Here is a 27647-nt window from a genome sequence, read left to right as displayed (position 1 = left end):
ATGCAGCCTCCTCTCTGCACTTGCCAGCCTGCACAATCACACGGGATCCTCAAGGAACAGAATTAGGAGCCATGACTAGGGGATAAACTCCAGATGGAATTTTCTAACAGTGATCAGTGACCTGGGAGACAATTGACCTTGGAGCCGTTGTCTGGCTCTCTGCTTTTTAAAAAAAATTAAACATTCAACGTATGAAAAATATAGGGACACATACATACAGCTTCCATGTTCCCGGGGCCCAGGTTGTGAAATAAGACATCGCAAATAAGTAGCAGCGTCACCTCCCTCCTGCCCAGAGACAGTCACCACCGTGTTCCCTGAGGTTGGCATGAATCTTTCTTGTACATATTTTTATGTTTATGCTATATATGTATACATCCATAAAACATGTAAAGTATTGCGCTGCAGATTTTCAAAGTTTTTATCAGTGCTATAATATTGCACATAGCCTTCCGCAACTTGCTTGTTTTCTTTCAACGTTTTGTTTGAAATTTATCTGTATTATGTGCAGAGCTCAGTACAGATGTTACCACTCTTCCAATCCATTTCATTGTAATTGTGTGCTGTGACCTATTTATCTGTTCTCCCATCGATGGGCATTCGAGCTAGTTGCGGTTTTTCACGATCCGAGCCTCACCGCCACGAAAGTCCTTGGACAAGTCTCCCGCGTGTGCCCGGGAAGGGGTCGCCGGGCGCGTGAGCTTCTCCCAGCCCTCCCGCCATCGCCTGACTGCATCTGAAGGGCTGGCCGGTTTCTGTCGCTCCCCATCCAGACTCACACTGGCAGTTGTCAGACTTTGGAATTTATGCCGCTCTGATGAGGCCAAATGCCTCTCATTGGTGTTTTTAATTTGTATGTGTCTGATCAGTGGGGCTGAAACGTTTTCATCACTTGTCTGGTCGCTTGCATTTCCTCTCCTGTGAATTGCCTTTGTATCTCTGGCCCATGTTTCCAGTGGGCTGTCTGTGTCGTTCTTCCAGATTTGTGGGAGCTCGAATCCTGGGCCTGTTGCTACTACCTCCTGCCAGTCGGTGGCCTGTCTTCGCACTTTATTTATGGAGTCTTTTGATGCACAAGGATTTTACATTTTAGTATAATTACAGCGTCAATCTCTCCCTCTGCGGCCTGGGCTTCTGCGGTCTGTGGTAAGCAGAGGCCATTTTGCCGGCATAGCGCCCCCTGTAGGAGGCCTGGTGCTGCAGTGGGAAGAGAATGGGCTCCGGAGCTGGGCCAGCTTGGACAGAATCCTTCCTGAGAGATTTACAGGTGAGGTGAACTTGGGAGTAAGTTATTTTACCTCTGGGTTCCAGCTTCCTCTCTTGAAAACAGGGATAAGGATGGTCTTGAGCTTCAGGGATGCTGCGAGGCTGGAAAGAGGAGGCAAGTGGCCGAAGGTGAGGGAGGACTCACTGACAAGAGTCTCCAGAGAGGCTGTCATCTGAGGCCCATCTAGCATGGATGTCCCAATGTTGTCTGGTCCAAAGGGATGGATACATTCTCTTCAAATCTAACTACATCTCAGAACACAGCTAGGTCTCTGGAGGAACTGGATGCGTGCAGCCCAGCCTTACCACCCCTCCCCTCCCACTCAGGCCCTGGGTCCTGAGCCCATGTTAGGTGACTCCATGTTAGGGACAGGTATGGAGTCGCATTCCTGATCTTGCAGGAGAGGTGGGAGGATGCACACCACGGCAGCTGCAAGCCAGTTATCCATGGTAGCAGGCTTGAGGGAGCATCTGATGGCTCCAAGGAAAATATTTGGGGAAAGAAAAGGGCACACATGCCCAGTCACTTTCATATGTGACCACGTGCCAGCCCACACAAACAGGTCTCTTGAGGCCACAGCAGGGGGGTACCCCCATTGCCTCCCAGCAATTCATCCTGGACACAGCACCCAGTTGGGGCAGGATCAAGCCTGGGGGGAGGTGGGCAGAGCTTCTGGGATGAACAGCCATTTGGACAAGACCACAGAGCCCATGGACAGGAAGGCCAAAAGATGCTTACTATTCACTCGGCTGACCCTAAATCACTCCACCACCCCTCCCACCATCACAGAGAGGTCGCCTGCTCAAGTGACCAGAGCACTGGGATGGTAGTCAGGAGCGTTGTTTACAACTGAAACTTATTTCTGGAGGAGGCAATACACACACGTGATGTAAAAACTAGAAAGGTACAGAAAGGATGTGGAGAAAATTCTCCCAGCTTCCCACCCTTCTTCCCAGCTTCCCAGGAGGAAACAATGTTATTGGAGGGTATATACATATACGCATTTATATAACATTGAGAGTAGCACATTATACACATTTTGGTAAACTTTGCTTATTTTTTTTATACCCTATCTTCTCTGTCCCAAATTTAGGACCTAGGATATAATGGGCAGGAGTGAATATTTGAGGAACGGATGGGTTAGTGGATGGGGTGGTGGATAAATGAATGATGTTCATCCAGGTTTAAGCTTTTTGGACTCTGTATTTCGAGACTCCTCCCTGACCTTGGAGGTTCCCTCTTACTTTGGCCTGTCACTGGAGGTGGGTAAATTCAAGCCTTCTTGACCCTGGCACAGAGCCATAATGGGGGAACTATGTGAACCAGGCAGCTGAACAGCTTAATTGTCATTTCCACCAGCAGATGGTTACCAGGGAAACTCAAAGAATGTTACACTGGGAGGGGTTTCAGGCAATGTGGAGGCAGCCTGACAGAATATCAGATTGGGGGGTGGGGTTCCCCACAAGTTCTTTTAGACTTTAGTTTTTTGGTGTTCATTCCAGTGATAATCTAAAACAATTAAAGATAATGTTTTTGGATCGTCGGGATGTCTGCCTGATAATGTCGCATGACCGCGTGACTACACCTGTGCTGGTGTTTGTATTTAGGATCCCACTGGCCCTGGGATCATCAATGACTCTCCAGCCTCCTGAACAAACCAAGATTTTCACAAAGATCAAACTGAGCAGGTTCTTATATTTTGTGTCTGCAGACCCCTAAGATCCCAGGTCAGTGAGAATTTTTTAAGGCATGTGTCTGTTTCCCAAGCTTGAGAAACCTTGGAGAAGACAAGAGGATTCCATACAGGGGCTGGGAGCCTGGACTGAGGTCCCACGTCTGGTGCTGAGTGGCTCAGTCACCCGGATTCTTCTGACTCTTCTGCTTTCATTTCTCCACCACTAAATTAGGGATCAAAGAGGCTCCCTCGTAGGATATCATGATGGCAAAACGAGGTAGCGAATGTGAAAGTTCTGTCTTTATGAACATGTTCAACTCTCTCATTTCATAAAAGAGGGAAACAGGCCTGAAGAGGCCAAATGACTTTTCCAACATCAGTTCCTGGCAGAGCTGTGCTGGGGGCTCGGGATCCTAACCCCATCTGGCACTTCCCCACTGCCCTGGGCACTGAGACCATTAGTCGCAGTGGTGTGATTTTCATTCCTAAAGTGTCATAATAACATCTTAGGTGGAGACTGTCACTATTTGGGCAAACACATCATCTTTATTTTTATTTATTAAAGAGATGAAATTAAGGAAACCAAACAAACAAGTGAGCACGTTGAACTTTCCACAGCTATACCTCTCTTCCTGGAGTGAAAACAAATTCTTGCTCAGGCAGAAGGTCAGACAGGAGGCACACGGGGACTGAACATCCAACCAAGGGCTTCCATACCAGACAATTTGATTTACCACTTTGACCGGTTGAAGGGCCACTGAGCGAAGCACGTGGGCTTCATTTCAGCACCCACTCTTCTGGAAGACGTGGTTTTCAGGGTTGGGGTCCCCCGGGGTAGGCAGAGAGCTTCAGAAAGCAAGGACGATTTCTGGTCAGTGCTGTTTCTCCCAAGCGGAGCTCCGCACCTCATGTGGGAGGGGCTCAATCAATGTTTAAAGAATAAAGGAATGTGTGAGTAGAGTCATGTTATTTGTGTTTCAAGATTTGGAGGGGCCTCTGAGAGACATGTCTAACAGGTCCAGGCTCAAAATCAGGCCATCACAAGGCAAGGGAATTAGGGGGAGAAACGGCCTTCTGGCCTGGATTTCAGGGACCAGGCAGGAGTAAGGCCAGGCCAGAGGCTGAGGTCAGACTCAACAGGCGGATTGACTACTTTGTGATATCAAGTCTCTGTTTGCTGAGCATCTTCCATATGCCAGGCTCTGGGCTAGAGGCTGGGGATCCTGAGCAGAGAAGATCCTGCACCCCAGAAACCCCTACTCTGTGGCAATGAGCCCACAGTGGTGAAGAAGAATTTGGGCTTGGGAATCAGACAGATGTGACCTCAAACTCCAGCTCTGCAATGTGTGACTTTGGACAAACCACTTTAATTCTCTACGTTTCGGCTTCCTTCCCTGTGAATGGGATGAAGCATGGTAACTGCCTTCTCGGCTGGGAAATAAGATCCAACCCTAACGAATGTAGCACCTGGCACAGAAATGAGGGCTTAGTACCTGCTATCCAACATGACATCTGATGGGGCTTGGGCCCCGCTGGAAGACCGGCCTGTCTCCTTCATCTGCCCAGAGGCCCTGAGTAGCCTCTCTGACCCAACAGAAGGAGGCAGCCTGGATGGGCCTCTTCCATCCACGCACATTAAGTTATTTATAGTTGATTTGTTGTTGGGGTTGTTGCAGTTGCTGTTGTGTCTACTAAGAACCCTGATGCTCTGAATAAACTTGTGCATTTCTCTTGGTGCATGTGAACAAGAGTTTCTCTAGGGTGTGTATAATAGTAACAAACAACCGGAAAGGTAAGGGCTCTGAGGCATCAGAATGAATGCTATGGAGCTGGAACCTGGTCCCGGAGGTATTGTGAGAGGCCAGGTGTTAACCTTTAGTTACTGGATCATGGGAATGTTGGGAGGGTCCCCAGGAGAGGAGCTGGGGCAGCCAGAGCACGGGGGAGTCACACGGTGAAGCGGCTGGGTGGAGAGAGATGTGGAGGAGCAGCTATTTACCAACCGACCTGACATTAATTCAAAATTTTAATAACCAGTGTGGTCCAAATGGTAAGCACTCATGTATACATACCTGGGAATATACATGCCCAGGGGTAGAACTGCCATGTTGTAGGGAAAGTGAATGATCAACTTTATAAGATAATACCAGATGGTTTTCTGAATCACTTAACCCCACAGACACTTTGTTAGCAGTATCCATATCCTTGCCAACACTTGGTATTGTCAGGCTCCTTATCTTTTTGCCAATCTCGTGGGTGTAAAATGGTATCTCACAATGGTCTTAATTTGTATTTCTCTGAATCCCCATGAGGTTTAACATCTTTTCATAGGTTTCTGGGCCTAGAGTTATTTGTTTCAAGGGGCCAGCCCTCTCACAGCACAGAGAACATTCCGCTAGCTATTCACCTTGAACGCCAGCCAGGTAAGAGTGCTGGGTGGGAAGCCAGGAGACCCGGGGTCCAGCCTGAGCATGGTTATAGCCTCACTCTGCGGCCTTGGGCAAGGCATTTGCCTTTTCTGAGCCTCAAATTCACCATCAGCCAAGTCGGGGAGAGCCTTACTCTGCTCACAGGGAGGGCAGCTAAGAGACCAAGTGAGCTCATGGAAGTAAATGTGCTTTGGGAACTGAAAAGGCCTGTACGAGGCAGAGATTAGTACTCACTCTTTGAAGACAATTTAAGAAGGCGTTGAAGCTCAGAGGAGCAGGAAAAGCTAACCAAACTCCCGGAAGCAGAGAGCACCAGCTCCAAGGCTTGAATAAATGTCTCCTTCCTCCCCAACCCCCTCCGGGGCCCTCTCTACCTTCATCAGGCAGAGAAGGAACAAGTCCCTTAACTCCTGACAAAAACATGCCTTAGGCACCCTGAGGGGTTTGGGGACCCAAAATGGGTACCTGGGCTGCTCCATTGGGAAGACAGCCAGCCCCTTGGTCCTGGTCTTTCCCCGGGAGCCCAGCCATTGCAGGCTCTAGGGCCATCAGGTACCAATAAGCAGAGATGCAGCCACATGACAGCGCCTAACCCTTAGGTTCATGGCTTTTTTCTCTGTTCCTTCTAGCCTTCCATGCCTTGCCTGTTCAGCAGCGGGGGTGGTGGTGGGGAGCCTAGACAGGCATTTCTCAAAGCATGTGCTGTGGAGCAACAACTATCATGGGTGGTAGTTGGGGGGGGCGGGCAGGGACGGGTAAGAGATTCTGTTTCAAATCAAAATGTTAAAAGTCATTTTTGCAGCTCACATTTGCTGAATATGTCTGGCACTGGGCTAGGCATTTTATAAGCATTATCTCATTGACTTCTTACGACCATGTTATGAGGCAGACACTATGGTTGGCTCTGTTTCGCAGGTGAGGAAACCAAGGTTTTGCAAGGTTAAGTGACTTACCCAAGGTCTCTCAACTGGTAAGTGGCAGAACCATGGTTCAAACTGACATTTCCAGATCTCCTGTTCTTAACCAGGTTGAATTAACAGGACTTGGTGATTGATCAGATCATGGATGTCTGGGAAGAGGAAAAAATTCATATGCCCTTTCTCTGATTTAGTTCCATGTCATATAGTGTCCTTGTGGCCAGTAGAGAAATGCAGCGAAAAAAAAAGGCATCACTTTACCCTCCTAGAACTTCAGGTGAGGGAGTAAATTCAGCAGAGTGTGAAAGCCCTTTGAGGTAGGTATGGGGAGGCAAGGCTTCCTGGTCTTTTTTAGGCTAAGATGTAAGGGAGCATTAAACATGGGAAGAGGGCGGGGGTGGGGTGGGAGAGTAGTGGAAAGAAGCCCCAGGCAGAGGGAATAGCATGTGCAAAGGCCAGGATCTCAGGGAGGGCACAGTCACAGACACAGTGGATCAAAAGGTTGGGGGCACAGGAGATGAGGCCTGGATATCAGTCACCCAAGGACTTGACCTCGAGGCTTCTAGATTGAGGCTGGGACAAAGGAAGGGGAGACTGTTGAGGAGGCAGTACTCGGGAAGGAATGGGGCCGTTGGCTGGTGCTGGGAACATGGGAGGAGGAGTGAGGGAGGGAGCAGAGAAGATGGTGATAATGAGCTTAGCTTTGGCCTCCCCAGTGTTGAGGGGGGTCACCACTAAGGTCTCTTCCTGCGCTGACCTTCTCAACTTCCCTGGAAGGAAGGAACATCTCCCTGCGGCCCCTCCATCCCCAAATATTCCCGGCAGGAAGGAGCGGGATCTGTTTTGTCAATGCAGCTTGCAAATAAAGAGTCTCATTCAGGGAGGCAAACAGCTGCTTGACTATTAATAGGCAGGGGCCTCAGCCGCAGCCTGCTGGGAGGGCCTCAGCATGCAATTCTGGAAAGGTGAATCAGTTCCTTCTGCCTGTCTGGATTTTGCACCCTGTGGTGGCACAATTGGCCAGGTGCTTATTTCTCAGAAGGTCACTCACCCTGAGCCTTCCTGGGGCAGCTCGGAAGGGGGCATGGCCCTGCCAGGATGCTGACCCTCCCCCTTCATGCTGGACCCAGAGCTGGCCAGAGAGGCAGACATCCATGTGGATGGGGGAGTGTCTGGTTGGGGTCCTCACAGCAACTCTCATGGAAGGTGAGGCACCCGTCCTTAAGGGGGTGATGGAGAGATCAGAGTTGGTCAGTCCAAAAACGAGAGGACTGATGAAGAGAAATGGGGGATACAGAGGGCGGAGGTTGAGGTTGGGGTCAGGAAGAACCTAAGCAGGGTCATGAGCCAGACCAGGGCTTGAGGGAGACCGAAGTCCAATCCTGAGGGGCTGAGGCCTAAGGAAGGCCACAGGCTCCTGGCTGCTGCCATCATGGCGCATGAGCTCATTTGTGGCCAGCCGAATCACCCATGCATGCAAGCCTGCGGAGAGGCTGGCTGGGATGGCGCTAATGGAAACCCGACGGGTGCCCTGGGCCACACCGGGGCCAAGTCTTACCTCGCTAGCAGCCCCGTGGCGCCTGCCCAAGCGGGTGCGGGGCTCACAGGCTGGCTTTGTTCCCGCCCTCTCAGGTGGCTGCTTCAGGTGGTGGCCACTTCAAAGGAGCCCCATTTAAAGCAGGGCCTTGCCTCAAGTTTCCTAAGGGCCCTGTCCGGGCTAATGAGATCATTAAGAGGCTCCTTGTTAACTGGGTTTAAATAGAGTTTGCCTGTATGGCCTCTGGCTGAGCCTGGTGCCCGGGGTGCAGCTTTTTTTTTTTAATTTTAAGATCCGTGTATTGGTCTCGGTGTATGTACTTAACAATGTGCTGGAGCGTGTAGGCTCCGGCCTCAGACTGCTGCGATGGAATCCTGGCCCTGCCACTTTCTGGTGGTGTGACCTCAGGCCGGTTACCTACTGCTCCTCGGTGCCTCGGTTTCCCCATCCGGGAAAGGGGACTAATCATCCATTGTACTGCTGAATTGCACCGTAGAACCTTCCACTGCCCTCAAAAGAGCCCCCAAGTCCCTTAGAGATGTCAACCTTCCCTGGCCTGCCCCCGGCCTTGTTCCTCACCATGCCCATTTTTCACACTTGCCGCTCTGACCGTGCAGACCAGCCCTCTGGATCCAGCCTTCACCTGAGCTGTTTATCCGTCTCGGAACACTCTTGCCCTTCATCTTCCCTGCCTGGACTTCCTCACTGCCTTGAGCTGGAGTGCCAGCACATCGGCTTTCTTTGCTCGACTGTAAGCTCCCTGAGGGCAGGGGCTCAGCCCTGATCCTCACTGTGTCCCCAAGGCCTAGCACTGCCCATGATGGTTTTATAAGAAGCCCCCGTCACTTGCCATTTACTTGAAGGTTGGGGCTGCCTCTGGGTCTCCGGTCATTGGCTGTTCCTTGAAATCTCCCCCTGCTCCTTCTCTCTGGCCTTGACTCAGAACCCCACTGCTGCAAAGCCTATACTGGGAAGAAGGGCCAGGGAGGCCCAGACCCAGCTGTTCTGGCCAGGCCCACCTGGAAGCAGGCTGTCATTCTTTCTTCTGAGAACTCCAACCTCTGGATTACGCCCAGCCCAGCCCAACTAGGCCTTTGCCTGATAGTATGCAGATTTGCAGAGCAGGCCTAGTCTTTGTGACTTTTTCCCTCAGAACGTGCCACAACATCATTTGTTTGCTCAGTGTCTGGATTGATTGACTGGTAGGGCCCCACGGTCAGGAGGGTAGGGAGGCCCTCGGGTGGCACCCAGCTCAAAGTGGGAGGTCTCCAGGCTGTCTTGCTGGCGGCGTAATGGGAGCTAGAGCAGGATCTTTCCTGAGCAAGGGGGGGAGGGGGGAACGGCATTTTTCAAGTCAAAGGGGTAAGGGAAAGGTAGATAAATGGGAAGCAGAGTAAGAAAAGTAAAGTTGGGGTGGGACAGTCAGGCCAGAAGCAGGGCCAGCTTGGAGACGTGAGCCGAGGCTGGTGGCCAGGACCAAGTGCGTGAACAGAGCGAACTCATGTTGCTGGGTGCCGTTGGGGAGAGCCGGCTGGCTTACTGGGGCCACTCAGGCTACGCACCCATCTTTCCACTAACACCAGGAACTCCTCAAGGAGAGGGACTGTGTACTCTTCACATCTGGGTCCCCTGGTTTGCAGAATGAATTCCAAATCCTTCTATGCAGTCAGCATTTAACAGAAGAGTTCTTTCCCCTGGGTGCTTAAAATGGATGATACTCCTCCCCCTCCTAATAAAAATAGATACCATTTGCTGAGTTCTTACCATGTACCAGGCACCGTGCTGATGACTCCATTATCTGTAAGATTGTCGGGACCCGGGCCTGTGTTGGCTCACCACTGCTTCCCCAGGGCCTACCACAAGCCCGACACAGAGCTGACGCTATATACACATTTGTTGAATGAACAAATAATCCTGCCTCTAATTCATATTTTACAGGTAAGGAGCTGAGTCTCAAGGAGGCTAAGTAACTGAAGTTAGTGAGCTAGTGGAATGGGGAAGTCAGGATTTGAACCCAGGTCTATCTGACTCTGAAATTCATGGGCTTAGCCACGCTCAGCTGTCAGGGCCATGTCCTTGAAGCTCGCTATAAAAGTATGGCCTGAGAACCAGTATCCTCAGCATTACCTGGGAGCTTGCTGGAAATGCACATTGCCAGGTGCACCCAGACCTATTGACTCGGAACCTGCGTTGTAACAAGAGGCTTAGGCGATTCAGATATACATCAAAGTGCGAGAAGCCTATTTTCAGTGGCCGGAACTTCCTCCCTCCTCCCCAGCCAGTCCACCCCCACCCTCACTCAGGGGGTCTGAGCCCTTGGCTGCCAGGCAGCCTCAATCAAACTGCACTTGGCTATTGGGTCCTTTGTCCTTTGCCATGAGACTGCTGGGTGTAATTGTTAGTCCTGACGGGCTGGGGCTGCGACTTTCCAAATTACCACTTAAGAATCAAAAGCATATTTCACTTTTAAAAGCTTACTTCTCCATCAGGTTTCTAGCACCCCAAGGAACATGTTCATGAGAATGGAGGCAGAGCTCTCTAGCTGGTGGTCTTGCTTGTGAGCAGGATCATTTTGGATGGGGTCTCATCCCAACAGGGACCCTTCCCGATCTTCTGCCCTTCTCCACCCAATCACAGAGATTGTGGATTCCCAGCCCAGTTCTCTACTTATTATAAACAGACAATGTAATCCAATAATTATATTCATAAACAATTCCCCAATGATTTAAGAGGCTCTGCTTGTTTATGTTTTGAAGCTTAGGAGTTCGGTCTTTTAAAACAGCTTAAAGAATTGCTTTGTCTAGCAGAAGGAACAAAGAGACTGCCTCATGGTTTATTTTACCTAAGCTTCTCCTTCCCCCCTTTTCTCCCTGATCAGCACCCCTGCCCCCAGGTCCTGGGGCCACAGACCTTGTGTGTCCCTAGCCTCTCCTAATAACTTCTGTGGTGCTTTTGTTCAAGAACTCAAGTTAGGCATTTGTTCCAGACTTGCCTGACTTCTGTTTATGGGTTTATCTAAATCAAGAGTTCTTAATCTGACGTCTGTGAGATGAACCAGGAGACCTGTGATCACCAGGTAATTGTACATGAAATCTGGTGCATGAGGGCATCCTGACCGGGGACAGTTAGTACTTTTCTCAGATTCTCAGAGGGGTCTGACCCCTCAGAGATCACTAGTCTCATCTGCCTCTGAACTTTCAGGTCCCACATCTGTTTCTCGCCCTGTGGTCAAGTTATTTGGATTCTATCTTATTTACAAAACTGTAAGCTCCATGCGAGTCAGGACTGGAGCTAGTGCTATTCCCAGTAGAAGTTCTACCTTTCAAAGTTTGAGCCCCTTTTGTGAAATGCATTAGCCATCTCACTCCATCACACATAAAAGGAGATGAGTGATAATTTCATAGACTTAGTTTACAGACAATGCTTGAGGTACAGACAACTTCCCAGATCTTTGAGGAAATCTCTGCTCCTCCCCTGCAGAGCGATCTGCAGCTCAATCACAGATAATAAGAAAGGAAAGAATCTTTAGATATTATCGAGTCCAACTTCCCCACTTTGCAGATGAGGAGACTAGGCTACTAAGAAGAAAGTGACTTGTCTAAGGTCACACAAAAAAGTGCCTGAGCTGGGGCTGGGAACCAGATCCTATACCTATCCCCCCAACCCTCTCTGTAGCAGTGCAGATGTTCTCAAGAAATGTTTCTGAAATAAGTGAAAGAATATTGGGTGGGGTAAGGATGCCTGTAGTTGTGAAGTCGTCTCTAGTTAGTTAAAATAAGTTAATGGGATCTTTGTTCTCTCCCCCTGTCCCCCCCCCCCCGCCCACACCCCTAGACTGGGTTGATGCCTGGAGGAAAACACAAAGTGGGGGGTCAGGGGGCTTCTCTCTTTGAAGCTTAAGGTTAAGGAGCTCTAGCTTGATTGCATCTGACTCTAACCTCAGTTTTTACTAATAATACTTACCATTCCGCTTTTCAAACATAACATGCATCCATTTGCTAATTATTTATTGAGCAGCTTTGGTGTTGAGCACTGGGCTGGGCTGAAGATGTGAGGGTCAGGAAATGCAGGCCCAGCCCTGTCCTCTGGTTGCCTGCAGTCTCTGCCGTGATGGCTCCAAACCTTCACAGGCCATAATGCCAGCTGTCCCCACCCTCCTGACTGCAAGTCTGACAGGTCTTCAATGAGCCAAGGGAGTCCGAGTAGCTGGGCTCACATCCTTCTTGCGGTGGGCACCAAAGCATCTACCATTCCCAATGCTAGGACTGGAAGGAACTTGGAGGACATGAGGTTCAATGCTTTATTTCCTGTGGGGAAACTAAGGCCTGGAGCAGTCATGGGACTTACCCAAAGTAAGAAGAGAACCAGGGGTCCAGCCAGGACCATCAGCTGGGTCTCAGAGGCTGGTCCTGAGGGCTGGATCAAACAAGGCAGAGAGAAGAGGGCACCCCAGTGAAGGGCAAGAGCAAGGACAGTGGCCAAGAGGTGAAGGGAACAGGGAGTGAGATGGCTCTGGCTTTTCATAAATTGCTCTGGAGTCAGACAGACAGAGGCTGCCTTGGATGTGGGGGTCAAGGTCACTATCACAGAGAAGTTGTCATGCGGCCAGCTTCAGAAACTGACTTCAGTCTAGGGACTGATGCTGCTCTTAGGCACCAGGGGGCCTGGCAGGAGAGAAATAGAATTGTTATCAAATTTATGAAGTGCTTCTGTGTACCAAAACATTTAGATGTATTGACCCTGTCAATGAGAAAATTACTGCCCACCCTACCCTTCACTGAAGAATCATGAGCCTCAAATCATAATTATTACTGTTTCAACGGTAATAGCTTCAGCCATTTACTTGAGTGTGAACACATGCTTAAGATAGAGTGTGACCCAATAAGTAATCGGATGGCTAGTCAGAGCCAGTGTATCCATCCCAATCTTACAGTGAGGAAGCGGCTGCCCAGACAAAAAGGGATTTACTCAGGGTCCCACACTGGGCCAGCAGTGGCAGAGGGGATTAGGACTCGGGGCTTCCTGCCCATGGGTCAGTGCCCATCCTGATGCCACCCTAGCTCTGTAGCCAGCCTTGAACCTGCAGGGGTGTGCTGGGCCACACCAGATTCTCCCCACCGCCTCCACCCTCCGTAGCCCTGGGGGTGCGGCATGTCCTGGGCTGTGCCCGCTCTTTCTGTCCTGCAGGCAAGAGCATCACCGCAGGCCCAACTGTCACCAGATGGGCACTGAGTCCTGCTGGTGGCTCTGGAGTCACTGTCTCCAACGGTCTCCAGGTGGGAGCTTCCAGGGTTACTCTAGCTTCTTTGTAGCCAGACGGAGATGAGCAGGGCGAAGGCCCAAGAGCCTGAATTCCAGAGCCTGGTTTTGCAATCATGCAAAGAGGACCTGGCCCAAAGCTCAGAAGAGAAGAAACCAACTGGACAAAGTGTGGACAATTGTTCCTGAACAATGTGTGTGTGGCCCCAAAGGCAAGAATTCTAGGTTCCTTTACCTACGTGTAGGAGAGCAAGGTGATTGGCATGGTGAAGGGACGCACTTGGCAATGAACGTAGGTGGTGTCCAGGGACAGCACCAAATACACCAACATTTAAGGAGAAGCAGATGAAAAGTTCAGTGATATTCTCAGTCCTTCTCACTATACTGTTTTAATTTGATGTTAACATGTCTTTAATGCCTCTCAAGCCTTGCTAGTGTGTGTGTGTGTGTGTGTGTGTGTGTACATGTGTGCTTAAAAAAAAGATTTTTTTTTTAAGAGCAGGCCTTGGGCTCTGAGCCTTTGGCAGGCAACAGTATCTAGTTAGAATTTAATAACATTGTTTTTATTGTATTTATTTTTACTTTTAGGTCCTATTTATGGCAGGTGAGACTGGTTTTCCATTTGCCGTAGTGATATAAAGTTTCCATTTTAAAGACATTTATTTAAGTTAAAAAGAGTCTATTTAAAGAAAAATACTAAATGCATACAAATACAGGTGGTATGCAGACATAGCCTAGGTGGTGAAGGTGGTGTGGGTACGAGACAAACTTGGGCAGCACTGACATATGCAATCACGGAACAAAAAAGTCATATATTCTCAGAACCAAAGGCCATTGAATTTTAGAAGCCGAAGATTCTAGAATCCCAGAATGCAGACTCTTAGCGTCATTAATCCTAAAACGAACAATAAAATATATCAGATACCAGAAAACATCGTTTCTCACAAAATATTAGCATGGGGGGGGTGTGTGGAGAATGCCTTGAAGGTCCAATCCCCTCATTTTGATGGGAGGAAACTGAGGCCCCAAGGGATTCAGGGTAGAATGAAGTAACATATGTGAAAGAGCCTTGTCAAACGTGATGGGTTCTTCAAATATCAGGGATATTTGAAAAAGCGCCCCCTCAAAGTCACACAGCTTTCTAGCAGAGAACTGGGACTGAAATCAGCTTTCTTGACTCCTGTCCCTGCATCTGTTGCTTTCCTGCCTGTGAGCCACCCCACCCCCCAGCTCTGATGAGGTCCTTGAGACTCCTTTGGCCCAAGCCCAGCCTCTGCTGGGAGCTGGGGGAGCATCTGCATGGGCATGGCCTGCCGGGCCCTCTCCAGAGATGGGAGCAGGGGAAGGGAAGGGGAGGCCATGTTCAGGGGTCCTTGGGCAGAGGGAATCACGCAGCTCTGTGGTGTGGTGGGTGGGGAGTGGGGGGGGGGGAGTCGGAGGCACATTTAGTCCTCTTCCTTCTCTGAGCTGGAGAGGTCCCACCTGCAAAATCAGCCTGGTGCCAGATGACCTCCAAGGGAAAATCCATTTTATGATTCCAATTCAGCTTTTTTCTGGGGCCTCAGGTTCTTCTTCCTTCCCTAGTCAGAAACCTAAGCAATGCTTTTCCTGACCCCCAGGGCTTCAAGCATAATTCCCAGGGTCTTATCTGGGAAGAGAGTAGGGCTCCATCCCATGAGGGTCTTGGAGAATCTCAGTAGAACACAGGACCTTAGGCAAGGCAAGGTCTTAAGAGCTATTGATGTGATGAAGGGAAAAGAAATCCATCACTCTCTTGGGAAAGACCCTCAGCTCCTACGACAGTGACCTTCATTTCTCCACGTACGTGGAATATATAGAATCTCCGTGGCCCAGGGCCAACTACCCTGAAAAACTGAAGCTCCAAGGTATGGTGACAGGCTGGGCCAATGGGGTAGTCAGGTATGCGGCTCTTCTTAGTACCTCTGGGTATCGACTTTTAGAATTGCCCCCCCAGCCACAGGTGCAAAGTGTGGCCCTGTCGGCACTGTGTAGGGAGAGGGGACCTCTGGCAGGGGTGCAGTGGGACAGCACTTTCCTCCTGCCACACAGCCGGGGTGCCGCTTTTCCCAGTGACCAGACTGAAGGGGACTCCTTCAGACTAGTCTCCAAGGCCATCGAGTTGCCCCCTTGTCGTGGATGGCACCTCATCTACCAGGCTCAAATTTTCACACCCACTTCTCAAGTGTGTTCTCTCCCTCTCCCCCGGGAATTGTTTCATGTGGCTTGTGGGAGGGAAAATACCATGGGCTTCTCTGGGGCCAGAGCAGCCCCCCTTCCTAAGGAGCGCGCGGGGTGGGGGGTGGGGGGGTGGTGTTCAGTGATGTGGATTCCTGCGAGAGTTCTAGGCAACCCGGCCGCAGACCCCACCAACACGGCTGACCCTTCTCCGCCCACCACCCCCCAGACAGGCGCCTGAGGAGGAGGGAAAAAAAGGACCACTTCTCCTCGCAGCCGGCCCTCCAAAGCGTGTAAGCCATTCTCTCCACATTAATCATGGAAAAGCCAGCACTGAGCCTGGGAGGGAGAAAGCGCCTTTCTCATCTGTCTGGCTACACGGCTCTCAACTCAAAAGTTCAGCCCTGGCTAAGCTCTTGCTCTTGACAGCTGTCCTGACCCATCTTGGCCTCTTCCGCCCACACCCGCAAAGGGTAACAGGATTAAGTCAATTTCACTTTTCTGAGAAAATGCTGTAGAGCCTGTCTTATCCACTGTGCCCTGGAGGCCAGCTCATGGCTGCTTGGCGCCCATCTGCGGGCTCCCCACCCTCCCTGGCCGTTACTCTGGGCTGGGACTGTTAAGTATTTCCTCATTAAAGCCCTGGCAGCTTGGCTCAGGTCTGCAAGCCAACACCAATAGTTACAACCGCCCCGGAATGTTTGGACAGATTTCTGCAGTTACGAGCTTATGAAGTTGAAAGGTTTTATAGATGGGGACTATGTTGGTGTTAAGGGAGACCATTTCTCCAGGGGGCCTGAGTTTGCTATCTTAAGATCCCAGTGGCAGGAAGAGGAGGGGACAGGGCCAGGAGGAACCGGGGTGGCAAACCAAGGAGCAAGAATAATGGGCCCAGACTGTAAGAGGTCTGCGGAGTTAGGGACAGGAGTGAGAGGGGGCACCAAGGGGCACCTTCGCCTCCAAATGAGGAAATGCAAAGTCCATGAAAGGGGAGTCAAATCCTGAGCACCTTTTGCAACCAAAGGAACAGCCCCTCGATCTCATTGTTTTCTGTTCCCAAATCTGAAAAACCTCAGAGCAAGATCAGGGAGTCTGGGGTAGGCTTCAAAGGGGCTGGGGACACCCTCTCCAAACTTGACGTAAAATGTTGGGTGTCTGGGGCGCCTGAGTGGCTCAATTGGTTGAGGATTTTGATTTCCGCTCAAGTCATGATCTTAGATCATGGGATAGAGCCCTGCATCAGGCTCCACACTCAGTGGGGAATCTGCTTGGGGATTCTATCTGTGCCCCCCAATCAATCAATCAATCAATCAATCTTTTTAAAAAATGTTGTGTGTCTGTGCTTTCTCAGGGAGGGGATCCCTAAACTGTGCTATATTTGAAAAGGCACCTATGACCAGAGCCGGGTAATACCTACACTCCCATTGCATTGATAGGCAAATTGATGTCCATGCTGGTCATTCATCCACTCATTCATCAAATATTTATGGAATGTCTAAGCACTGAGGCCACAGTAGGGAAGGAGGCAGAAGGTCCCTCCTGGTATGATTGCTGATTGTCACAGGGAGGGAAAGGGGAGACGCACACAGGCAATAAAACACACAAACAGGAAGTGTTTGGGTGATTGAGAAGACTGTAGAGATGCAGACATGAGCTCATAGGATGACTCTGGGGACTGGGGGAACCTCTCTGAGGAGTGACAATGTTGCTGGGGCTCCAAATGCAAGAAGGAGGCAGCCACGTGAAGGTCTGGGGAAGAGAGTTCTCGGCAGAGGGAACAGCCAGTGCAAAGGTCCTGAGGGCGAATGAGCTTGGAAGGCAGGAGGCTAGCATGGCAGGTGGAGCGTGAGCAAGAGCACAGATGGCAGCAGATGAGGCTGGCAAGACAGGTCATGGAAGGCTATGCTAAGGAGTTCGGGGTTTATTCTGGGGGCAGTTGGAAGCCACGGAGAGTTTGGAACAGAGAGGACAGAGGTCCTAAGAAGGGCAGATAGCACCCACCTAGAGAATCTCCAACTTAGAATTCCTGATGGCAGGCTCAGCGGTCTGCCCACTCTACTATACCACCTCTCCTCGGGCTATCCTGTTTTACTCCCTCTATTCTGTCTGTGGAAAAGGAGGATACTTAGAAAGGATCGTGGTGGGTGGGCTTGCCCCCTTGATCATTGCAGTAATTGAACTGTAGGCCACTCTGTATGAAAGGGCCCTACTATAACATCAGGCCCAGAGAGGGTAAGGGGCTTACCTAAGGCCACACAGTACATTCATGGCAGAGCAGGAAGTAGACCTAGTTTCTCTCCCAGGCCATGGTCTTTCCATTGTTCCACATGCTCTGGTTTATCACAGCATACTCTGGTCCTGACAGTTTGCCATAGGCCAGGGCCAGGCTGGGGCCCTGACAGGGGGTGGGTAGGGGTCTAGAGTCAGAGGGAATGACAGACAAAGAAGAACCAAGGGACCCTGAAAAGGAAGCTCAGAGAATGGCCAGGAAACTCCCTAATTCTTCCTGTTCTATAGGTAAAACCACTAAAATGACAAGGCCAGGCACCTCTTCATTTCTAGTCTAACGAAATTCATACTTGTATTAAAAATTAGTTATATAGAGAAGTAGAAAAAAATCCACCTATTGTCTTAACCCCCCAAACATAGCCATGGAGGAACAATGTGGTATATTGTCGATGTGGGTTCTGTTTAACTTAACTCTTCCATCTAATGGAAAGCAGCAGCATATAAAGAACTCGACTTCTGGGCCAGGTGGCCAGGTTCATGTCCTGGGTGTATGACCTAGGCAGTCGCACAGGGCCCTGCGCTTAGGAGGGCCCTGTGCTTGGATGAATGTCCTGCAGTCACCATTTTGAAATTCTTAATAATGTTTGAACTCTCGGCTTCATGTTTTTTCACTGTGCACTGGGCTTGCAAATTATGTAGCTGGTCACACTACCCAGCTCCACCTCTGCTTGCTGTGTGATGCTGCCCATGACTCTGTCTCCTAGCGTGTCAGACGGGGATAACTGGGGTACATTCCTTGCAGGGGTGTTGTGAGAAGTACATGAGATCAGCTTGAGGGAGCGTGTGGGCAGGCAGGTGTCCCCCTAGCGTCATTTTGTTTCTTCCTCTGTGGCTTTGCTCATTTCCTTCCCTCTCCCTGGAGCTCTGCCTTGGCCCTGGCCGGGGGTGGGGGGGTGGGGGGGTGGGGGGGGTGGAGTGGTCCCTGCCCTTCCTGGCCTAACCTAGCGCCCCCTCCTCTGAGAAGACTTTCTTAGGGAGAGACCTTCCCTGAACCTCTTCAACACTTTGGCAGAGTCTTAGGAGGCCCCTGTTTCTACTTTGGATTATGATAACTTGGGTCCAGCTAGTTCTTCATCACCAACTATACTCCCAGACCTGAAATTTCATAGACCAGACGCATTCCAAAAAAATTAAAAATTAAAAACTGGGAGAGACCAAAACTGGATTGGCAACTATTTTCTTTTGCTAAAGACACTTTAAAAAGGCTATCGTTGAACATAGCCACGATTTCCTTAAAGAGAGTACTTTTTGACATCAAGCAAAGCAGGAAGGGCATAACCCCTGAGCGAAAGACAATCCTTTAAGCTGAGTGAATGGAGCTTCAGGAACGACTCGGTTGTTCTTCCTCTCACCTTGCCACAATCTATGAAATCCCCCCCTCGGAGCCCACTTCGGGCGGCTCCTCATCAGTCTCTGCCTGGTTCTGCTTACGAAGGCCCTCGGCACTGCTCCCTGCCCTCGTGGGCTTCTCCCCCCAGGCCCCGACAGCTGTGATTTTCAAGGGGTTATTTTTTTCACCTTGAAAAAGCAGCAGGGTCGGTGGATTCCAAAAAGTGTTATTAATCCTTAAAAAAATTCCACGTTCTGACCAAAATGTGGACATGCTTTGAAATGTTTGTAGTGCCTCCCTTCCCTCTCAGCTTTCAAGAAGTGAGGACTTCAAAGGCCATTTTCTTGCTGAAATAAACACTGGGGCTGGAGGTAGGGGAGAGAAACATGGGCTTGTTGAGTGGAAAATAAAATTGTATTTTTCTTCCAAAAGGCGTCCAGACCCATCACTGTGAACACGGCCTCTGGTCTGGAGGACAAGGGCTGGGGGAGTATGTGGGCCGGGATGACGGGTCCCTTTGCCCTCGTGTGTTCCACGTGGGGGTGGGGGTGAGCCCGGGTGACTCTGCGTGCAAGGGCCACGTCAGTGACTCCGAGATGCTTGAACAGTTGAGCCTAAGAGCTTGACCCCACAGCCTACTGGCTTCCACCGCAGCACAGTGGCTCGGTAGCTGTGGGGATGTAACTTTCCCGGCCTCAGTTTGCTCATCTGTAAAGTGGGGATAACAGTTTCTGTGAGGATCAGGCCACGAATGCATGTGTAATTGTTTACAACAGCGCCCGGCCCTGGATGGTAAGTACTAGATAAATAGTAGCTGTTGTAATTACTATCATTTATGGAAATGTCCAGAGGGCAGGATGGCCATCTAATTCCCTTCTCCAAGGCTCTGCCCAACGTTGAAAAGATCCACGATTCTGACTGCCTCCCAACCCTATCCCACTCCCTCATGAGGGAGCACAGCTGGCTTCTTGGAAAAGGAGCAGGCCCTTGGCGCCCTTGCCGGCCCCAGTAAGCCCAGCCACGGGGTGTGGAACGGACAGGCCCTGCTCTTCGGTAAGACCCGGAGGACTTCGGTGTCACAGCCCTGTCACAGAGCCCCTGCTCAACCACCTACTAAGACAAGTGTCAGAGGAAGGCCCTTTATGATTGTTGTCCTTGCTACTATTATTGTTGTGGTTGTTGTTACTATTATTGTTGTTGTTGTTACTATTATTATTGTGGTTGTTGTTGCTGCTAAATAGAGCCTGCCTGACAGTGGCCTCCTTGGATGTCCTCTAACACTACCTGGGGTCAGCCAGGTTCTGACTCAGTGGAGAGACGTAGGTTTGCATCCCGGCCACAGGGAAGGGGAGCCAGAGAGCCACCGCCTTAGAGGTGAGGTGAGAGAGGGGAGGGCGGCCGCTGCAAGCTGCGACAGGGCCGAGGTCAGGGAGTGCGTCCAGGGCCTGCCCCCTGGCGTGTGTCAAAGGGAGACAGCGAGGGAGTGCCCCATGGAGAGGTCGGCAGCCGAGGCCGCTGCAAGGCAGAGACAGCTCAGAAGCGAGGATCTGCTGCCTCAGGGTGCAGAGAGGAGAGAGGTCCCGGCTTGGTTGGAGGAGGGTGTCCAGCTGGGCGAGTAAAGGTTCTCAGGAAAGCAGGCCAGAGAACCTCCTTCCTGGGGGCTGCCAGGGTCCACACCAGGGAGCCAGTCGCCCCTCCCCGTCCCCAGACTGACCACTCAGGTCCCGTGTCACTTCCTTGGAGAAGTCTTCCCTAACTCCTCCCCGCCCCCAGCCCGTGACCCGTTCCAGGGTCACATGGTGTCCTGTTCTCCTTCACGGTACTGACCGCAAGCCTGGTTTACTGTTTGGGTAAAATGTTAAATTGTCTCTTCCTCGGAGGATATAAGACCCAGAGGAGATGGCCTCCCTATCCCCTGGCCTCAGCGCCACGCCTGGGGCAGAGCCAGCTGGCAATAAATACTGGTTGAACAGATAAATACAAAAAGACATTGCTTAGCAACAGCAATGGTGAGAAAGAAAAGGCATTTTAGGTGATCTTGGCTAAATTCACGCATGCAGGTAACGTTTCCTTCCTTCCTTCCTTCCTTCCTTCCTTCCTTCCTTCCTTCCTTCCTTCCTTCCTTCCTTCCTTCTCTCCTCCCTCTCTTCCTTCCACAGTATATCAAGCACCTACTATGTGCCCAGTCTTATCTTGGGCACTGGAGTGCTGTGTTGAACAAGACAGAGAAGGTCCCTGTGATTAGAGGACTTATATTTTAGTGGGGGAGCCTGGGAAAAAGTAAGCTACAAATAAGTGTGTAGTATGATACCAGGTAATAGCTGTTTTAGGGAGAAGCAGTCTCAGGGCTCTGTGTATACGTGTGGTTTCAGATAGGCTGGAAAGGGGAGGCTTTGCTGAATGCTAACGAGCAAGTGAGGTGAAGAAGAGCACCATGCGGACAGTGGGGGACAGTGGGGGCCATGCCTTCTGGAGGAGGGTACAGTAGATATTAAGGCCAGGTGGTGAGGACAACCTTGTTCCAGAGGAGGGCTGGTTGTTGAACTATAGACAAACAGACCGGAAGGGCTTTCATCCTGGCCGGCCTCTTTTGTGATGGAGAGAAGAGCCGCGGAGAGGGAGAGGAATTGTCCAGGTATGTCAGTAGGAGAGCAGGAAGCAGAACCAGGAGTCCTGGCCTTTGTCTGAACTCTGGCCACCATGCCTTTGCTCAGCCCCTCAAGGTCTGGGGCCTGAATTGCCCTAAAAGGCCCCTGTAGGCTAGAATCATACAGCAAGAAAGCTGCTGGGGCCTGCCAGAGATTGCCCCCAGGCTAATACCCTCATTGTACGGAGGAGGAGACTAAGGACCGGAGAGACAGGGGCCATTCCCAACCCACACCGTGAGCAGAACTGGTGGGGTCTCCCGACAAACCAGGCCCATCCTTTCTGAAGCCTGGCAAGGCGCTAAGGAGGGGCCGAATCTAAGGCTGTGGAATGAAGGCAGGAACAAAGGCCCACGAGCTAAGGGGGGACACAGTGGCCGCTGTGTGTCTATATGTTGTGGGGGCTATTTCCTTACGGTGATGATCAAATCAATATTAATGAGTGTTTATTCAAGTTTACCATGCGTCAGGCATGGTGCTGACTTAACTGCATTGCCTCTAAATTTAATCCTTGCAACAACCATATGTGGTGGCAACCTTCTCCCCACTGTAGAAGGAAGGAAACAGACTTTCAGAGCCAAGTAACCGAACTGAGGAACAGGAGAAAGGATGAGTTCATGAGAAACCCTGGGAATGGAGAGGGTGGGGGGCTGAGGGCCCAGCCTCGTCCATGTCTAATTAGCAGGGCTGGTGGAAAAACTACCATTTCAGTAATGCTGCCCAGCTCAGGGGAGAGGATGAGAGGGAAGTCAAAGGCCGAGGGAAACTGTGTATGGGTTTCCAGGCTGCAAAGCCCCTTCCTAGCCCCTGGCCTATTTGAGTCTCATGAGAACCTGGTTAGGGGTGGGGCGTGCTTTTCCTCATCTTACCATGAAGAATAATAAGGCCTAGAAAAGGGGAGTGTCTGAGGTCACCCTGGAAGCTGCTGGCAGAGTCCAGATGTCCGGGTACCCGGATCAGAGCTCCCGCTCACCTTCTCCCTCCGTTTCTATGCCCCCTTCCACCCGCCAGGGAAAACCAGAGGTCAAAGGGCCATGCCTTCCGCCTCCTGGTGCTATGGGTTGAATTGTGTTCCCCCCCAAAATCTCTGCTGCGGTGCTAACATCAGTACCTGTGAACGTGACCTTATCTGGAAATAGAGTCTTGCAGATGAAGTCATCCCGGATTGGGAGTGGGCTGCTAATCCAATATGACGGACACACGAGGAAAAGACCACACAACACGAGAGAGGCAGAGATCGGACCCCCGCGTCTGCGTGCCCAGGAACACGGAGGATGGGTGGCCACTACCAGAAGCTAGGAAGAGGCAAGGAAAGATTCTACCCAGCATCTCAGACGGAGCATGGCCCTGCCGACACCCGATTTGAGACATATAATCTCCAGAATTGTGAGAGAATAAATTTCTGTTGTTTTAACCCACCCAGTTTGCGGTACTTTGAACAGCAACAATATTTTTAGACTTTAGTTAGAATTAACTAACATTATTTGGGTTTTGTTGCATTTATTTTTACCTTTGCCCAACATGGGTTTTTCACTAGTAGTAGTAATAACAAGTTTCCTTTGAGAACAAAATTAATTTAAGTAAATAAAACACAACAACAACAACAAAAACATTAGAGTGAGCTTTAGTCACCCAGAAGGCCTGGGTTCAAATCTAGATTCTTCCTCTTAGTAGTTCCTTGACCTTGGGCCTGTAAGTGAACCTCTCTAAGCCTCAGTTCCCCATCTGGAAAATGGTGGTAACATGAGTGGCCACATCACAGGATTGTTGTGAAATGTTGGTCAAGCTCTTACCACACTCTTGACCCATGACAAGTTCTCAATGTTCGGGTATTATCTAGCTGGGTGGCCCCTTCCCCTCCCTGGCCTCAGTTTCCCTGTCTCTGAAGTGGGTTCAGGAGATGATCTATGGTATGGCAGGCTGTCATCCCTGCTTAGAATAGGCAAGGGAGATGCAGGTCCTTGAATGCCAATGTGACTGAACTTCGGGAGGCAGGGAGGGACCCAGTGAGCCTGGCAGCCCCCACCCCTCCCCTGTCCAGGTCCTTCCCTGCAGGTGTTGTGCTGGGTCTCTGGCTGACGGCTGTGTTTTCTCTGCTCAGCACAGGTCTTCACCGTGAACAGCAGAAGTCTGGGTGACCTCCAGCCCCAGAAACCCTCACCCCAGGGGCCTGGGTGAGAAAAGGCTCCTTGTGTCTAGGGTAGAGGTGGACTCTGCATTCCTCAGAACCAACTATCGAGGCAGATTTGCTCCTGGAATGCAGCTGGGGGGCTCGGCCCCCTGCCAGAAATAGCCTCCAGGTGGCTCTGCTGTGGTCTCTGTGCTCGAGCGAGGAGGGGCTCACCTCCAAGGGCCCTGCTGGTGCTGGGAAGGCTGAGAGGCACAGCAGCGGGGACAGAACACAGGCTGCCCCCTTGGGAAAATGGCCAAGCTCTTGCCAGCTTTAGTCCCGATTCAGGCATTGGGGGGTCTTGCCCTGCAGGGAACCCTGACCTACAGAGGCATGGAATCACATTTCGGAGAAAATAAACACGTTTTCACATGGCCTGAAAGGCCTTGACACTCTCTGTCCTCATCTCGAGCCACTCCCCTTCTCACGGCAGTGCCACGCACCTCCTTGCCCTGCCTTCCCCAGCAGACCGTCTCCTGGCACCAGTCCTCACCCTTGCTCTCGCCTGGCCCGGAGGCCCTCCTCCTGCCTCCTCACAAGGCTGGTTTCTTCTCACGGTTCCGCCCTCACGTCGCAGAACAAACATCACACTCCCCAGGGAGGCTGCCTGGCCACTCCATCTACATGGGCTCCCCCCGCCACCCTCAACCGTTTATCTGCAATTTTTTTTTTTAAAGATTTTATTTATTTATTTGACAGAGACAGAGATAGCGAGAGCAGGAACACAAGCAGGGGGAGTGGGAGAGGGAGAAGCAGGCTTCCCGTGGAGCAGGGAGCCCGATGTGGACTGGATCCCAGGATCCTGGAATCATGACCTGAGCCAAAGGCAGACACTTAAAGACTGAGCCACCCAGGCGCCCTGCAATTTTCTTTCTTATTATCCATTTAACTTTGCACGGTCTCTCTTCTCCCCACTAGAATGTAAGTTCCATGATGCAGAGACCGTGATGGTCAACATCTGCGTTTTCTCGGCTCAGCAGAGGCCTTGGCCATGAACATCAGCTGAGCAGGTGACCTCCGCTCCCCGGAAAGCCCTGTTCCCAGCTCTGTTCCCAGCTGGAGGCGCTCAGTAAATACTGGTTAAATGAATGAACGAGTGAATGGGTGCATGCATACAAGGGGGATGCCAGAAAAGACTGTGGCTAGTATTTCCTACCTTAATGAGAGCTCCAATTCTTGAGCGCCCTCCCTGTGTCCTGCCCTGTGCTAAGTGCATTACATACCTCATCTCATTTCCTCCTGCTGCGGCCCTGTGGGGTTAAGGAACTGGCCATGATCATGGGTCGTAGGAGGCCGAGTTGGGGCTCAATCCCAACCCATGCTTGTCTCATGGCAAAGCCTGTGCTCTTAACATCCCCCCCTGCACAGAGGTGGGGAATGACTTGCCCAAATCGGGGCAGAGAGGGTATCAGAGAATCTTCTCACTGCCCCCCCACAACCTCTCCCAGCCTGGACAGTGGCTGATGCCTCCCCCCCCCGCCCCCCCAGTTTCCTTCAGAAAGAGCATGTGGCGTCAGCATCCAGCTCCGGGGCAGCACAGAGGCAGCTGGGCTTTCTCTGAGTCATCCGAATCCCCGAGGCCCCTGCGGGTCAGCTCCCAGGCTGTCGGGCCGTGACCTGAGGCCGCTCATCTGGCTGACGCGCTCACGTCTCGCCTCTCCGGAGAATGTGCTAGGCTCACCGAGGCACAAGGCAGGGCCTGCGGCTGCAGTGTGGTGCTGTTAGGCCCCAAGAACGCTGCTGACTCACAGCAAGCAGGCATGCCGGCTGTGACTCAGGGTGGTGCGGGCACGGCCCTCAGGAGGGGAGGAGAGGGTCCCTGGGTGGAATGGAGGCCAGGCCCCAGCTCGTGGCCTGACATGCGTGAGGGCTCTCTCTGTGACGGCCATCATTATCCTCTAGCTCGGTGACCCAGATAACCCTTCCCTCTGTGGGCCTCGATTTCCCTGTCGGTGCAGGAAGCAGAAGCACAGCGTGATCCAGGATGGGCTGTCATCTGCCACTAAGCCAATGAAAGGGAACAAGAACCAGGTGGTACAGGACCTCAAGTGCCCATGGTGGGGGGGGAAGTCTGGGCTGGACTTTGTGAGGGCAGATGCCCTGGATGAAGGGTTGCAGTCCGGGGCTCAAGTCTCACCCTTAACACCAACTCCTGCCTCTGGGCCTCAATCCCCTCATCTATCGACAGCCAGCTTAGTGGGCAGAGTGGATTGTCACTGACTTGACTTTCGTCCACACTGCCCCCTCTGCTGAGGATGCCCTGGCCACCGTCTGCCTCCTGATCCTTCAAGGGCCTGGTCAAATGCTACTTCATCAAGGAGCCTTGCAGAACTTTCTATTCAAAATTCATCTCTCACAGATGTTAAAATGATGACATGAATCTACATTTGATTACATAAAAAATGTACAAAATATATTAAGTGAAAAAAGCAGAAGACAGAATAAAGTGTATAAAATGCATTTTGATCCATATATATGTGTCTATAATTGGAAATGCAGAGAAAAAAAAAGGCCTAGAAGGATATATATAAAAATGTTAACCATGACAATCTCTGAGTCATGAAGATTATGGTGATATTTATTTTTCCTTAATATTTTTTGAGGTTTTCTAAGTTGCATGCAACGAACATGTTGCTTTTATAAACAGAAAGACATTAGAGCTTCTTTCCAATTAAGAACTTCATGTCTACTTGCCCTACACTTGTGTGGCCTTTTGCCAATCATCCTCCCTGCGGCGTACACTGCTTTTCCTGGCGTGACTGGGAGCCTGGCCCCCCGCAGCCTAAGACTATCAGTGAATGGAATCGAAGGGGTTGCCCTGTCATTTCTTGTGGGCATGTCTCCTCTCCCATGAAACTGAGAGCACCCTGAGGAGAGACAGCACCCTACAGTGTGCGCCACTGTAGGGAGAGGACATTGTCGGAATAGGAGTTAAGAAGCCTGAGTGTTGGTTCTGGCTATGGCCCTCAACTGCTGTATTTATGTAAGTCCCCTCCTCCTCTAGGTCTCATTGCCCTCACCTGCAAAAGGAAGGGCTTGGACTCATGATCCCTAAATTAGTGCTGTCCAATAGAACTTTCTGCAGTGATGGAAAAGTTCTGTATCTCTGTTGTCCAATATGGTAGCCGCTAGCTCTTAAAAGGTGCTCGTGCCATTTAGAAACTGAATTAATTTCAATCTACATGGCCATATTTGGGGTGCCTGGGTGGCTCAGTCAGTTAAGCATCTGCCTTTGGCTCAGGTCATGATCCCAGGGTCCTGGGATGGAGCCCCGTGATGGGCTCCTGGCTCAGCAGGGAGCTTGTTTCTCCCTCTCCCTCTGCCTCTGCCCCTGCTCATGCTCTCTCTCTCTCTGTCTCAAATGAATACGTAAAATATTAAAAAAATAAATAAATGGCCATATTTAACTAGTAGCCACCAAACAGATGGTGTGGTTCCAGATTCTCTTTTAGCCCTGTCATTTGGCCATTCTTTTATTTATTAAACTGAAGTTTCATTGTCTCAGAAGAGTGCCCTGTCTCCCACCTCTTCAGGAAATGTAACTTCCCCCAATTGCAACCATGTGACTCCAAGGAGAGCTGCCATGTCTTTGTAGATCCCACCCCTAATCCTTGTTGATTGGCCAGGGTGGGCACGTGACCCAAGCTAGGCCAACTAGAGCTCTTCTATGGGGTACATTTTATTGTAATGAAATGAATACAACCTAAAATTAACTTTCTAAAGGTGAGTGAACAACTCAATTCAATGATGGACAACTACCACCTCTCATTCAAAAACCTTTTTATCACCTCCAAAGGAAACCCCACACCAATTAAGCAGTTGCTCCACATTTCCTCTTACCAATTCCTCTGACAACCACCAATCTGCATTCTATGGATTTTCCTCTTCTAGCTCTTTCCCATAGATGGAATCCTACAATATGTGACCTTTGAT

The 27647-nt window shown here is 50.8% G+C and overlaps 1 long non-coding RNA gene across 1 annotated transcript; it reads left to right on the top strand.

Moving 5' to 3' along the window:
• Positions 1-438: 438 nt before the first annotated feature.
• On the top strand, positions 439-22962 carry LOC118549291 (uncharacterized). The gene is made up of 2 exons (XR_004924022.2): positions 439-1267; positions 22684-22962. It is a non-coding gene; the product is annotated as an uncharacterized LOC118549291 (long non-coding RNA).
• Positions 22963-27647: the final 4685 nt, after the last annotated feature.

Source organism: Halichoerus grypus, chromosome 2 (assembly GCF_964656455.1).
Source record: "Halichoerus grypus chromosome 2, mHalGry1.hap1.1, whole genome shotgun sequence".
NCBI classification, from domain to species: Eukaryota; Metazoa; Chordata; class Mammalia; order Carnivora; family Phocidae; genus Halichoerus; species Halichoerus grypus.
This window is presented reverse-complemented; position numbering and strand designations above follow the sequence as displayed.